The sequence below is a fragment of the Lithobates pipiens genome, unplaced genomic scaffold (genome assembly GCF_037356315.1).
Source record: "Lithobates pipiens isolate NorthernLeopardFrog02 unplaced genomic scaffold, aLitPip1_a1.2 Scaffold_8, whole genome shotgun sequence".
In the NCBI taxonomy this organism is placed as follows: domain Eukaryota; kingdom Metazoa; phylum Chordata; class Amphibia; order Anura; family Ranidae; genus Lithobates; species Lithobates pipiens.
Genome location: NW_027507903.1, coordinates 539190010 through 539202548, shown reverse-complemented (window position 1 = coordinate 539202548; position 12539 = coordinate 539190010). Strand labels below are relative to the sequence as shown.

The 12539-nt window shown below is 44.0% G+C and overlaps 1 protein-coding gene across 1 annotated transcript in view; it reads left to right on the top strand.

Annotated features, from left to right (window-relative positions):
• Nucleotides 1-8980: 8980 nt before the first annotated feature.
• ELMOD3 (ELMO domain containing 3) overlaps nucleotides 8981-12539 on the top strand; it is a 50488-nt gene continuing 46929 nt past the window's right edge. The window contains exon 1 of the mRNA XM_077469688.1: nucleotides 8981-9155. The gene's annotated coding sequence lies outside the window, so the exon portion shown is untranslated. The remainder of the gene's footprint in view (nucleotides 9156-12539) is intronic.

Sequence of the window (12539 nt, the reverse complement as noted above, 5' to 3'; positions counted from 1 at the left end):
CATAAAGTGGATAAATTGGGTGAAAGTAGCCCCTGGGTACGCATCGATATCTGTATCAAAACAAAGTTGCCTAAAACTGCACCAATCCATAGCAACCAATCAGCTGTTTTTGCTTTTGTTATCTAACTTGTTAAATGACAGCGAGCATAGATGCTATGGGGTGTAGTGTATATGTTGTGCCTGAATGTATGGTTTTATACATCTACATTTGATTGCATTGATCAAAGCATGTAGAGCTGGTTTTCCATTGCAACCAACCAGAGTCTACCCGCTTCTCATACTGCAATACAGTCTCACCCGTAGCTGTGGACATCAAGTACAGTTTGCTTTTGATGAAGACATTTAAAATATTCTTTTTGTTTCTATTCAGCCGTCTGTACTGTATAATTCTCCTCCAGCACCTTTTCGGGAAATCCTGTTTAACATTAGACCACATGTGTAACAGATGTATTGCGCTTTTATTCTGTGGAGGTCCGTTTATCCCACTTGAAGTCTATAACTCTTTCATCTGATATCGGGAAAATAAGTTATAAATATCCCACCTCTGAAACATTCAAATATGTTTGGGGGTGGGCTGGGTTGCAAGGCTTGCTTTGGAAGCTTAAAGGGGAATCCAGCCTTCTTATTTGTAAGAATGTGCTTGAAGTAGAGCTGCACGATTCTGGCCAAAATGAGAATCATGATTTTTTTTTATTTTTTTTTGCTTAGACTAAAAAGATCACGATTCTCGTGACAAAATCTTTCACATTATACAGAAAAAAAAATGGGATAACTTTACTGGTTAAACTTTTATCACTTACACAGAGTCTATTCCATTGACAAATTGTTACAATGTTGTTTATACTTAAGTTCAACTGATAAAGAATGTTTTGATTCTTGGCGGGCTGTCCAGTTTTTCTCCTTCCTTTCTTTTGAGGGCTGTGGCTTCAGAAGAGCAGAGAGAATACTTTGCATAGAAAGAATTGTGACACACTTGAGTCAAGATCACGATAACGATTCTTGACGATTAATTGTGCAGCTCTAGCTTGAAGGAGTTCCCCTTTAAGTGGTCCTCTGTTGCGGTTGGTTGCTTTCTCGTCTTTCATGTTCTCTGTCCTAATCCCACTGTCTGTGAAAACATTTCTGTAAGAATTGAATACAATGACATTCTTTGTGAAATTACATGATGATCATGTTGGAAGGTTTTATTGTTTTGCCTTTTTTTTTTTTTTTTTTGTTTTAAATCATTAGAATATAAAATAAAGTCTTTGATAATGTGCACTGGCTTTTTGTGTTCTGAACTTCTTGGACAAATGTAGGTTGACTCAGGATTTATTTATTTATATTTGTACTTCATTTATATTTCATGATTTATTTTTGGGGCCCTCCATGTATCAGATATACAAGTCCAATGTAATCATAAGTTTAGGTAAAAACTAAAAGTAGAAGAATCAGCACAAGGGACATAACTTAGTGTGATCTACCCCTTTCAATTTCAATAGAAATCTTGCATCTTGAATCGCATGCCAAAAATCCAACATGCCGGTTATACCCAAGTCGATGGATGGATTGACTTAGGTGCATTCAGCCTGCCCATTGATGGTTCGAATATCGGCTGATCCGGCCAAGATTGAACCATCTATGGCCAGCTTTGGGCTTTATTAAAGCTCTGTAGCTATTAATACATCATTTAGGTATATTTTTTTTAATGCAAGCAATGTAAAAAACAGAATATTATTTGGTATCAGCCTATTGCTGTACAGCAAAGCTCAAGTGGGGGAGGGAGAAGCACCACAAGGAGCTGGTGTGTTGTGCTACAGTGCAGGCAGCGTGTTAATGAGAGGGGCGAACAGAGCGATAGAGGGAGTGTGCTGCTTCCCATTTCACTGTCCATTCATAAGCTTGGGAAGGAAAAGACATGCAAGACCCCTTTCACACTGAGGCGCTTTTCAGGCTCTTTCACGCTAAAAAAAAAAGCGCCTGAAAAGTTCACTGAAACCTATTTCCATTAAAATCAATGAATGCTTTCACACTGGGGGCAGTGGGTTGGCAGGGCGGTGAAAAAATGCCCCTCTCTATTGAAATTAATGGAAAGCTCTTCAAAAGCGCCTGAAAAGCTCTTCAAAAGCATGCAAATGTTTTACCTGCAGTTTAGAAGCTCCTCGGTGTGAAAGGAGCCTTAATGTTGCTGCTGAAGAGAAAAAAATCAGGGCTCTGGTCAGACAGGGATGTGCTGTATGCCAGAGCTGTGTAAATCTCAAGACTGGACAAATATTAATCTTTATGGAAGGTAGAACAGCCATAATATGTATTTCTTCTGTGTATTTATCGGTTAGTATGGTGTTTATTTTTAAAGTAAAAAATCCAGTCAAAAATTATTCTTATTAATAGTATGTTAAATATCTTTATCATTTTCTGTCTAGATGACTGGTTAGCTTAGAAAGTCTGTCTTTCACTTGAAAAGGTTGTGGTCGTTCTTAGACAGGCATGCCTAGACCCGTCTAGCCCCGCCCCCCCATCCCTCCTACCCTTCACAGAACATGATCTCCTCCTGTCTTCATAGCCATGTTTTGGCCAGCTGCTTCTTGAGAGAGGGGAGGGCAGGCTTTGGAAGTATGTTCTGAAGATTACAATGCAACATGCTGGCGATTTTTTTTATTTTTATTTTTTTTACAGTGTAGATGCATGTGGTTGTTTCTGCGTGGCACTGTGATGGGCACTGTGCATTGCTGGGCACTGTGTGTATGGCGTGACACACGTCCAGCTGCTGTGAAGAACGGGGGGGAGCTGGGGCAGAAATATGAAAGAAATAAGGTACAAAGGAACATTTTTGAAAGTTTGGAAGGCTACAGATAGATTTCTATTGCTCATTACATGTGAGTAATGAGTTTAAGGCTCCGTTTCCACTAGTGCGACTTGTCATGACACACAAAATCGCATGATAAGTCACAGCCCATTGATTTCATTGGCAAACGTTCCCAAAGTAGTGCAGGTACCTTTTTCAAAGTCACTGATTTTAAAAGGCGTAAAGATGGGAACATGTACCATTTAAAATCAATGGGCCGTGACTTGTCATGCGACTTTGGACACAGTCACATGACAAGTCACGTTTTCACTATTGTGACCCCAAAGTTGCACGATTTAGAGTGCAGCTTTGGTGCAACTTTACACTTTCTGGATCAAAGTTGCATCAAAGTAGTGCAGGTACCTTTCAAAGTCGCTGATTTTCAAACTGGCATAGATGGGAACAGGTGTCTTTGAAATCAATAGGCTGTGAATTGTAATGTGACTTTGTGTCCATATCATACTAGTGGAAATGGAGCCTTAGGCTATTGCGACCCCAAAGTTGCATGACTTAGCCTGGGTTCACACTTGTGCAAGCACAGACATCTCATGCGAGTCGCACCTGCACTGTGGTGCCGATCGCATACGAGGTCTGTGCATTGCGAGTTCAGCCATACAGTTGTATGGCTGAACTCACATTGGATTTGCAGGAAAATAGTGCAGGGACTTTTTTTTCTCCCGCACTGTAATCGGATCGCATGGGTGTTCTCACCCATGCGATCTGATTCTTATCCGAATCCACCGTTCGCACTGCGATCTTTGAACCGATCTGGGGGTGTCATTAACAATGTGTCAGCACCCTTCGGTTCGCAGAGGGCAGTGTGAACTGCCTGCGGGAGAGATGCAATGCGGGAACCAGAGCTGGAATCAGGCTGGTCCCTGCATCGCTACAGTGTGAACCTAGGCTAGAGTGCGACTTTGGAGTGTGACTTTGGGACTTTGAGTCCACCTTTACACTCTGGATCAAAGTCGCATCAAAAGTTGCATCAAAGCATTGTAGGTGCCTTTTTCAAAGTTCCTGATTTTCAATGTCGCATAGATTGAAACGGGTGCCATTGAAATGGGCTGTGACCAGTCATGTGACTTTATGCCCAAAGTCACATGACAAGACGCACCTGTGGAAACTGGGCCTTAGTGTGGTTGCCTGCGCTGTTCATTTAGTGCAATGATGAACCTTGGCACACCACACAGCACCCTGCATCTCTGGGCCCCTTTTAGATTACATAGCACCCTGCCCTTCTGGACCCCTTTACATTACATAGCACCCTGAACCTCTGGACCCCTTTACATTACACAACACCCTGCACCCCTTTACAGTACACAACACCCTGCACCCCTTTACAGTACACAACACCCTGCACCCCTTTACAGTACACAACACCCTGCACCCCTTTACAGTACACAACACCCTGCACCCCTTTACAGTACACAACACCCTGCACCCCTTTACAGTACACAACACCCTGCACCCCTTTACAGTACACAACACCCTGCGCCTCTGGGCCCCTTTACACATTACACGGCATCCTGCGCCTCTTGGCCCCTTTACACATTACACGGCATCCTGCGCCTCTTGGCCCCTTTACACATTACACGGCATCCTGCGCCTCTTGGCCCCTTTACACATTACACGGCATCCTGTGCCTCTTGGCCCCTTTACACATTACACGGCATCCTGTGCCTCTTGGCCCCTTTACACATTACACAGCATCCTGTGCCTCTGGACCCCCTGCATGTTACACAGACCCTCCATTCAGTGTAACCCCCGTTCAGTGCAGAGCCCCCCCCCCCCCCCCATTCAGTACCTCAGATAAGCGCGGCAGCACATGCTCAGCAGATCCCCTCCCCCTGTTTACACATAAACAGAGGAGGGGGAGGCGGCTGCTCGGCTGTGCCTGTGTGACATCTGTGATTGGACAGACAGCCCGCGGCCACGAGAGGAGGGGGTGGAAGGTGCACCTGTGTCACCCTGCACCCCCTCCCCCTGGCATCACAACGATAGCTCGCCTCTCCCTGCCTGTGCCTGTCACTGTGCTGCTGCCTAATCCCGCAGAACTGCCACCGCTTCAATCACGGAGGGGGGCGCCGGCCTGACACCCTCCCCCCCCAGTGTGTAGTACCCGGGGCTGCCCGCACCCCCGGCCACCTACTTAGTACGCCTCTGGGTTCAGCAGGAACCGGCAGAGATTCGAACTATTAGCGAGCAGGCTGAATGTACCAAGATGATCGATCCTGGGTACAGCCAGCGTAGAGGATTCTTTTCCGAGTGTATTGGTATAACCGATAGCCATAGTCACGGTCTTCTCCTGGCGGGGACTGTGGACCCCCCCCCTTGCTGGTAGCAGACAATGGGGGGGATTTCATTGCAACCCGTGGTTGCAGGAAAGCAATTTGCACCATGTATGGCTGGCCTTAGTCTGTCCCCTTTTAAATTGTAGTTTATTGCATTCCTCCCAGTTTGGAGGTTATATAGCTATGATTTATAACTAGGTACAGGAAAAGCTGCTCCCAATGCAAATAAAATGAATGTACAATGCACTTTTGGCTTGTGTTTAAGGGCCAGTTCACACCACAAAACACACTCCAGATCTGTTTCTGCATGCTCGTTTTTAATGCATTCCGGATGCATTTCAGGTGCTTTTTTTTTTTTTTTTTTTTTTTTTTTTACTTCTGTACTAGGGTACATTTGTGATGTGTTTTACTGTGTTCCAATGCAGGAAATATTATGCAGCATGTTTTATTTTTTTTCTTGAACTGAAAAGCTCCAGAACTGACTGCACTGGTGTGAACTATGCCTTTGGAAACCATATAACCTACTTTCCATGTGTTTTTGATGCAGAAAAAAAATGCACTAGACTGCATGTGGTGTGAACTGGTCCTTGTTGGATCCCCGTTGGCTGAACAGACTGGAGTGCTTGTTATCGGGCACTCACACCATGTCGCTGATGCTTGGTGATTGACCCACTGCTGCCACATGGGAGGAGCAGGGAGAGTGTTGGCACCAATTGGCAATCTAACTAGAGCAGTGTATTGCAATTAGCGGACCTCCAGCTATTGCAGAACTACCAGTCCCATGAGGCATAGCAAGACTGACAGCTACAAGCATGACACTCAGAGGCATGATGGGACTTGTAGTTTTGCAACAGCTGGAGGTCCGCTAATTGCATATCCCTGAACCAGAGCTTACACATACATAGGTTAAGCCAAGGTGTGAGTAGTGTCACTGAAGCCCTTGCTTCCAAATGAGAATGGGCTTGGGTGTGTTTGGATCAAAGCCACCACTGCACACCGCCAATCATAGGCAACGTGTGTATGCGCAGCTGCTGGTCAGGAAATGCCTCACTGCCTATGACTGCCGGTGTGCAGTGACGATCCGCACACGCCCGAGCCCAGTGCTACTTCCAAATGTCCTGATTTGCAGGGACCATCCCTAGGCCTTGTTCACACAGGCATATCAATGCAAACCCTGTGCAAAGGTTATGATTACCTGCATGGGGTGCACAGGTGTTATGTGCAGGCAGTCCTAATGATGCCCATTGGGATGCAGTAAATATACAGACAGCTGCGGCTCCCAATCTGACGTCTGTGTGTCCCTGCACTCACACGGCTTACGTTTGGGGTTGCGCACCCTCATGAAAGTAAGGGTGGGTGCCGTGGCTGTGCAGCTGCTGGGTCCCAACTGACATCAATGGGGCTGGGTGCATAAGCTGTGCATCCCAATGTTCACACTGATCCTCCTGTGTGAACAAGGCCTTCGTTTGGAATATTTGTCCTCAGGTTTTGAAATTTGATGGGCTTTACAATAAAGTTTCCATTCTACATTTTAAACATAAAGCTGAACTCCAGCCACAAAAACTCATTGATAATATGTATCTCCATAGCCACAAATGATATAAATCCACTTTGTGTGCATCAGATATCTTTGCAAACCCTGCTATTAACTTGTAAAGGTAGAATTTAACTAATCGCTGTGCTGCATATTAACCAATATCGATAGCAGAGCTATAGAAGGGGCCCAGAAGACCCCTCCCACTGCAGGCTGCCTACAGAATACTACACGAGGGGGTTGGGGACAAGGCCAGTCCCCCCTGCACGAGGAGAGAGGGCAAGAGTGACAGCCTTGATTATGGGGAGCTCCTGCACAGAGACACTGGGGGTTATTTACGAAAGGCAAATCCACTTTGCACTACAAGTGCAAAGTGCACTTGAAATTGCACTGAAAGTACAGTCGCTGTAAATCTGAGGGGTAGATCTGAAATGAGGGGAAGCTCTGCTGATTATATTATCCATGTGCAAGCGAAAATGCTGTTTTTTATTTTCCATGCATGTCCCCTTCGGATCTACAGCAAGTGCAAAGTGCATTTGCCTTTAGTAAATAACCCCCATAGTCTCTTTATTGGATTACTGAACAGATCTGGAAGAAATACACAAAGCTCACCAAGATTCAAGAAAGAATACACATGATGAATGTATTTAGACAATATTTGGTGATCCTGGAGTTAGTGTTACTAAACCCAGGACCCTGCATTCACTATATCTGGTCTCCCACAGTACACAGAAATGCAATTATTTTAGAAAATATAAACTGTTAAATACTTTTTCTCATCAGCAGTATATAGCAGTCTTGTGACCTCTATCAGTGTCTGGTTAAAGCCTGTAGGACAGAGGGTTTTTTTTTTTTTTTTTCTTCTTCTTCCATTCTCCCCTGACTGGCCTATGTGGCTGCAGAACCCCTGACCCTACTGTCTGGACAGTGCTGATTGGCCCTGTGCTGATTACATGCACTCTCCCAAGGAAACAAAAAAAAAAAAATACTCTCTAGCGATACACACCAAACTGAGCATGTGCAGAGTGCAAAGGCTCTGTCTTGTCAGAAGTGGGATTGGAGACAGTGGAAGAAGGGGAGGACCAGAGAAGACAGGATGAAACAGGCTTTTTTTTTTTTTTTTTTTTTTTTTTTTTTTTAATTAACACACACATTGCTGAGGATTAATCCTTTAGGTTCCACAGTGAATATAACCAGCATGCTTTACTGCATATACAGACTGATTTTACTGTTGTGGGTTAAGTAAAGCTTTAAGATTGAAGCCACCCCCACATGAAGTCATTCTCTGCAGCTATTACCTTTTGTACCACCACCCCCTCCCTTTATAATGTAATCTCTATGAGCGGGCCCTCCTGTACCTTTTGTATTGAACTGTACTGTAATTGTCTTGTCCCCCCACTACATTGTAAAGTGCTGCGTAAACTGTTGGTGCTATATAAATCGTGTATAATAATAATAATACGATTTACCCTTCCTGTCATCCATAAATGTTTTGTTGCTGTTCTAGCTTTGTGCTTGTTGTATTGCTGAAAACATTTACATTTTAAAACAATCTACATCTAGTATATTTGTCAATATAGCATGGACTTCTGATGGAGACTACAAGTGGATATATCACATATTTTAGGCACTTGTCACCATCAACAAACTGGCCATGAAAAATACCAGGCAGCCATCCCAGGAGTGCGTGTAGATGGGAAGTGGATGCAAAGAGGTTGCAGGAGACCAGCAATGCTGAGATGTAACAAATGGTGGAAAAGGGGTGAAAACGGTATATAATTTATGATTGATCTGAGTGGTTTGGCAAACTAGAAGTAATTTACGGTAGTTGTATATCTTTAAACAGTGAGGAGGGAACAGAGACGTGCACTGCTCCTCTGACATCATTGGATATGTTACTATGGGGACAAGCTGTAATGGGATTCCTGGAGTGCACATCCTGGCTGCATACACCTACACAGTACAGTATATGAACGCACTGCACACTGTTCCTAATCATATAAGCAGTATTGTATATATTCTGTCATATTTAATACTGTCACAGATTACACCTTTCATCATTTCTCTCCGATGGTTTTATTAAAGAGACCGTTGCAAGATTTGTCCCCACTACCGGAGACATTTTTTCAGACTTCTCCCCTTCTCATCAATAAGTCTCAGGCTTCATCAAAATGGCGACCTCCATTGAAGTGTATTCATGAGACCGGGGACACAAATTACGGTTGTGTCAGCTGATAGTGCTGGCGCTGTAACAGGGAGGCTGCTGGGAAATGTAGTCCGCATCCCGCCTACGGCCGTGCTTGAGTGGCTCTGTCGGACTACAATCCCAGGATGCAATGGGCGGCTTGGTTGCCAAGACTCGGGGAAGTTGATGGCCGCTGAGATTGGAGGGAGTAGCGGCGGGGATCTGTATGTGGGGGACACGGAGGAGGCTGGACGTGGGACGCCTGCACACTGCTGCACCAACGATGTGATGTGCACCGGGAGAATCGCTGCATAGACTATTGTATGTATAGAATGCTATATTATACATTGCATGCTAAGTACTACTGCTGCATGACATCATGCCTTACAGTCCTGCAGGCAAGAGATGTCTATACCTGAGATGGGAAGCTTTCATCACTGCAACTCATTTTCTGTGACCCTGATGTGGTGACACAAGAATGGGGTCACCCATAGACCCTGATTTCCCTAGAAATGGGGATCCTCTTCAGAGTTCATGTCTGGGATTGAAGCCTTTTATTTAGTGTTAGCGTTCAAGCGTCAGCTAGAAATGCAACTTCCTTTGCTCCGCCCTTTACCTTCTTTATAATATGTATATATATTTTTTACTAAATACCTTTTAACCACTTCACCTCTGGAATATTTGCCCCCACTTCCCCCCTTTATGACCAGGCCATTTTTTTATTTTTTATTTTTTGCACTACAGCACTGCGTTACTTTGACAAGTAAAAGTAGAAATTACATCCATTCTCTATATTGACCTATGCGGACAGCAGAGCTGTGGGAGGGGCTCAGAAGACCCCACCCACTATAGGCTGCCTGCAGAAAACTACACTGGGGGGCAGGGACAAGACCAGTCACCCAACACAAGGAGAGAGGGCGGCAGTGACCGGTCTCTATTACAGGAAGCCGTAATAATAGTCAAATAATATTGATGTCCTTTTTTGCCAAAAGCTTTCTTTTGGTGGTATTTGATCACCTCTGTGTTTGTTTGTTTTTTATTTTTTGCACTATAAACAAAAAAGAACTAATAATTAAAAAAAACTTTCTGCTATAAAACATATTCAATTAAAAAAATGTAAAAAAAAATCAAATTTCTTCATCAATTTACACCAATATGTATTTTGCTACATATTTTTGGTGAAAAAATCCCAATAAGAGTATATTGATTGTAGACGCTATAACCTTTGCGCAAACCAAACTATGAGATATATATATATATATATATATATATATATATATATATATATATATATATATATATATATATATATATATATTCTGTCATTTTTATTACTTTTTTTTTTTACTATTATTGACGGAGACAAATGACTTAGACCCCATTCACACCTGAGCGTTTTGTAGCTTGAAGCCTGAAGCTACAAAACGCCGGAGGGGAAAAAAAATCTATTATTTTCAACGGAGATGGTTCACATCTCCACTCCATGCCGCCTGAAGCTCAAACAAGTTCTGGACCCTTTTTTGTCCCTCGAATTGAGCAGATTTGGGCATTTTTCTTCTTTTGGCATTGGTGACCTTTTGCCCTGCACAAAATCGCGGTAAAAAACTGCGCACAATCGCAGTAAATTCACGCAATTTTCTGCTAGAAAACGCTACGCTCAGGTGTGAATGCAGCCTTATAGTGGCACTGCAATATTGCAGCAGACATTCTGGCACTAACTGACACTTTTTAGGCACCAGTGACACTAACACAGTGATCAGTGCTAAAAATATACACTGTTACTGTTCTAATTACACTGGCTGGGAAGGGGTTAGTATGTAGGGCAATCAAAGGGTTAAATGTCTACCTAGCCAGTGTTTTTATGTACTGTGTTGTACTTTTACTACTGGAAGTGATGGATTTTGTTCTCTGCTTTGCAGGGAAAGGATATCTATTACTTCCCCACTGACAGGACATGGCTCTGCCTTGTTTACATAGACAGAGCCCTGCCCTGTGTAAATTCATGACGATTGCTGGGTGTCAGATAATGTATCGCCACCTGCTCAACATCTGTAGTGTTCAATCGCAGCATGTCCGGGTTGCCAGGAGCGCGTGCACCCCCTACCCGGAAGTGGCAGATCACGTACTAGGTATGTGATCTGCTGCAGCCGAGCCGCTTTGATGCTGTATATCTGTGTTATACGGTCGGCAAGCTGTTCACTAATGCTCAACTCTGGGCATAAAAATCTTCATTTAAATTTCTCAATAGCCACAAAGGATAAAAATCCACTTTACCTGCATCAAATGCCTTTACAAACCTAGATATTGCTTATAAAAGTAGTGGTTACTTCATCAATATGCTGTATCTAGCCCAGTGATGGCGTACATTGGCACCCCAGATATTTTGGAACTACATTTCCCATGATGCTCATGCACTCTACAGTGTAGCTTTAATGGGAAATGTAGTTCCAAAACATCTGGGGTGCCAAGGTTTGCCATCACCGATCTAGCCTGTGCAGAGAGAAACAGAGCTGTGGGAGGGGCCCATCAGGCTCCACCCACTACAGGCTGCCTGCAGAAATCTACAGGAGGGGGTGGAGACAAGACCAGTCACCCTGCACAAGGAGAGAGAGCAGCAGTGACCGGTCTTTATTACAGGAAGTTCCTGCACAGGTAACGTTTCACACTGGATTACTGCACAGATCTGGAAGAAATACACAAAGTACACCAAGATTCAATAATACACACGATTCTTGTATTTAGACATTATTTGCTTATCTGCTTATTTCAGACTTCCAGATTCCTCACATAGGTTACAAAGTAGGTGAGGTTGAAAAAAAGACACAAGTCCAACGTATGTGTGTGATTATATGTCAGTATTAGATTGTATATCCCTGTATGTTGCAGTCGTTTAGGTGGTTATCTAATAGTTTTTTGAAATTATCGATGCTCCCCGCTGAGACCACCGACTGTGGAAGGGAATTCCACATCCTTGCCGCTCTTACAGTAAAGAACCCTCTACATAGTTTAAGATTAAACCTCTTTTTCTTCTAATTTTAATGAGTGGCCAGATGTTCGGAAGCACTACTGGGCACAACGGCCCCTTCTTAGCATCCTGTGTAGTTTTCGCCCAGGACCAATGCATGAAAACACCAGCGGTGGCAGCAGCAGCAGTCCCGGGACCCGGCCTTCTCCCTCTTATATCACAGGGCAGAAGGAAAGGTAGGGCTGGGGAAAAAAACTGTTTAAATCTTGAATTGAGTTGAGAGGTCAAATCGATTCAAAATTTAAGCAAATCGTTTTTTTTAGATTTTCTTTTTCTTTTCATCAGGACCTGCGCTGACACCGCGCTGATCCTGAGGAGCTGCGGGAAGGAGTTTTTAGGCGAGGCCGGAAGGCCACGGACTAGGCCGAAGCCGCAGCCTCGCCGAAAAACTCCTGCCTGCAGCTCCTCAGGACCGGCGCGGTGTCCATCAAAAAAAAAAAAAAACTGGATTAGAATCGTGAATCGAGTTTTTTTTTCTTAGAAAATCATCCAGCACCAAGGCAAGGCCCAAAAAGCTTCAGAAAGGCTTCCTGTCCTGGGCAAAACTCGCAAACTTTGTAGGCAACCTGCCCACAAGCCTCTAGCCTGACAGCTCTTGGCCACACCCACTCCTGCTCGCCTCTTTCTGGATTGTCAGCAAGGCCACTTTTGCTGAAATTCCCGCACTGTGAGCTGCAGTG